Here is a 3,623-nt window from a genome sequence, read left to right on the forward strand (position 1 = left end):
AAGGACTGGGTTGTGGGTAACATAGTGTCCTATCTTAAGCCATCCCAAAGAAACACATAATGCAATGGGACAATGGTACTTGGGAAATTCAGCTTTAGTTTACCTTCCAACCTAATGGCATAAGGTAGAAAACACAGAGTTGCACGTCCCCAGGAGAGGTAAGGCAACAGGGAAGAGTGGGTTCAGGAGAGAAGGAAATAAGAAATGGAAAGAGTTAACAGGTTTTTGAGCCCCCTTAATCAAAGAAGTGTATTGAATGAATACCTGCCTTATCTCATGTAATCCCACCAGCAACCCTAAAGGGGAAGTACTGTTACTGGGTTCTTTTTCTGCTTTCCAGCATTACCAGGAAAAGCAAAGTCAAATACTAACAATCTGTTCGAAGGTTGAATACATGACGTCCATCTCTAACCATTATCTTTCCTCTGGCACATAAGCAGAAGGAGTCAAGAACTAGAATAAGCTAAAACCAATCCATCATTTTAAACTCCAAGCAGACACACACACAAACACCAGTCTATCAGACTGGACTAAATGTTCTGTGTATTTGACCATGGGTCCTGAAAATTACTGGAAGGACAGCAACCACACAGACAGGACAGACATGGCATATCTCAAGATAGCTTTTCATAGATCCTGAAACTGCTGAAGAGGAGACACGATCAGCCATTGGTGATTGTATCTACAGAAGGAAACTCAATGGGACCTGGGAAGTTTGGGGCTTGTAGTGCTACAACCTTCCACTCCCAGGTTCCAGACACACTTCCCATTCCAGCATGCCACGATTTGAAGATTTGGCTCCTCAGCCCGTGAAGACATTTAAATGTCAAAGTCATGTTAATGGCACTAAAGAGAGTAGAGGGCTGATCCGTTCATAGCTTCTGAAGAGGGAGCCATTGGGAAGTGACCAGGATGGTGTCCCACGATTCAGTCATGACAGCTTTGGAACACAGACCACGTGAACCAGTGTGCTTCCTGTCCCTCTGCCTCCTGATACCCATACAATTCTTCCTTTGCCATTGTCCTGCTGTCCTCATCAGCCGTTGAACCAGCAGTGCCACCCAAACTTCAACTATGAATTTCCAAAACATGAGCTGTATTGAACCTTCTTTCTTAGTGAGAAGCTTCTAATGATTTGAGTGACTGCATTAAGGGACTACTCTAAATACTTGATGCCTCCTGGTCCTTGAACCAAATCAGCCATGGGGAACCTACATGTTCCTCAAGGGAGAGGAATTGTTTGTGAATAATGCCTTGGCCTCCAACTTTCTCAGAGACCTCAGGGGTGGGTAGGAGTTAGGACACTGTTTGAGAGACCTCAGGGTGGGTAGGAAGTTAGAACGTTGTTTGAGAGACCTCAGGGGTGGGTAGGAGTTAGGACACTGTTTGAGAGACCTCAGGGGTGGATAGAGTTAGGACACTGTTTGGGACACTTGAATCTCATATCAGAGTTCCTAGGTTCCAGTCCCCGTGTTGCCTCCAAGTCTAGCTTCCTGCTAATGCAGGCAGCATGCTTTGACTCAAGTAGTTGGATCCCAGTCATCCACATGACACACCAGATTGAGTCCATCCCTGGCTTTTGCAGGTGTTTAGGGAATAACCCAGCAGAAGGAAGATCCGTGTAACTCTATCACTCTCTCACTTCTTTAGAAATCTCAAAATAATAATTGCCTACTATTTCCAAAAGTGTGAAGCATGACCCTGTATTAAATTTTCTTGGCATATATATTTATTGGAAAAGAGCATGCTTCACCCACTCTGGTCCAACTAAATCAAAAGATTAAGGATTAGAAACTAAATCTCAACATTGCTAATGTGCTCCCAGCGCTGGCCCTGTTCAATAACATCTCAGCATGACATGAGGATGGGATACTCCCAGCTTGCAAGGAGAATCTCATTTATGTGAGGATAACCTTCCATTCAAAACCCATTACTGTTGCAAACTTTCCATTCCTGTGTCTGCCTTTGTAGAAGAAGCCAGGGACCTAAAGTTTCAAGGCTTCTTAAAACTGTGCTCATTAAACAGCATGTTAATCATGGATCAGGGATTGCACATTATCCAGCCCATTAAGCTTTTGTATGTTCCTGGGGAAGACTGTAAATTGTATAAAAATACAAATGATCCAGTGGTTAAAATAATTGGCTATCATGAACAGCAAAATTAATTATGAATGACCACATTGCTTACCCAGTTGACCTAAGTCATTAACAGATGTAACATTTCGGGTAAAAACAAGATGTGTTTTGGCTTCTACGAAGTGCTCCATGCATGCATAGCAGTGCTGGGTTCTCACTGCCAGCCCACAAGGGAATGTGTGAGAGTGCTTAGGGCCATCCTGGTGAAACTTCTCCACAAATCCATCATAAGAACATAACCTGTCATGGGATCCTGAATTTATTCTGGAGCAGGAAGAAGCTTGTTTACATTCTTCACTTTAAGAAATCTCTGCTGCAAGAATAGGCAGGAAGGCCAGAGAGTCAAGGAGGTCAGGGGCAGCAAGGCACTACAGCCATCTCACAAGTGCACACTCAGCCACAAGTCACCTCGTCCAGTCTCCCCAGACGAGCCATTTCAGGAGGAAGCCTTTTAAGACACGAGTCCAGCTTAGAGTTCTGTTCTCTCTCACAGGAAGCTGCGGTTCAGAGAACATTAGCCGCCCTACTCTGTACCTCACAGGCAGCAACAAAGAACTCATAGCTGCAGCCATTCATTCACACAGTGGGCAGCGCCTTCCCCATGCTCAAGAGTAACTTTTCAACTCAACTTTGCTCACTTTATTCTCTCTCTCTCTCTCTCTCCCCCTCTCTGCCTCCCTCCCTCCCCCGTGTGTGTGTGTGTATGTGTGTGTGTGTGTGTGTGTGTCTCCACATGACACATCTGAACATTGTAGACTTTAGACATGAGATAAACAATAGGAAAGCGCGCATGATTAATATATGTCACACTCACTTAGTATGGTGTCGCTTCTAAAATTGGATGGAAAAAAACCCACACGTACTTTTCTCATAAGATGCATTTTATTAACTTTTTAAAAGATTTAGTTTTTATTTTTATTTGAAAGAATTTCAGAGAAAGGGAGATGGAGAGAGATCTTCCATCCACTGATTCATTTCCCAAATGGCCCCAATGGGTGGAGCCAAGCCAATCCAAAGCCAGGAGCCAGGAGTTTCTTCTGGGTTGCACATGTAGTTGCAGGGTCCCAAGGTGTTAGAATACCCTCTGCTGCTTTTCCAGGCCATAGCAGGGAGCTGGATGGGAAGTGGAACACCCAGGACATGAACCATGCCCATATTGGATGCAGGCACTTAAAGGCTTACTACACCATGGCACTGACACCAACAATAAATTGTTTTTAAGATTTATTTGTTTTGCTAGAATGGCACATCTACAGAGAGGAGGAGATATAGAAAGATCCTCCATCTACTGGTTTACCTCCCAAGTGGCTACAGTAACCAGAGCTGAGCCGATCTAAAGCCAGGAACCAGGAGCTTCCTCCAGGTCTCCCACAAGAATACAGGGTTCCCAAGGCTTTGGGCCATCCTCAACTGCTTTTCCAGTCCACAAACAGGGAGCTGGATGGGAAGTGGAGCAGCCAAGACATGCAGCTCCCACAAAGGATCCC

This window comes from Ochotona princeps, chromosome 13 (assembly GCF_030435755.1).
Source record: "Ochotona princeps isolate mOchPri1 chromosome 13, mOchPri1.hap1, whole genome shotgun sequence".
NCBI classification, from domain to species: Eukaryota; Metazoa; Chordata; class Mammalia; order Lagomorpha; family Ochotonidae; genus Ochotona; species Ochotona princeps.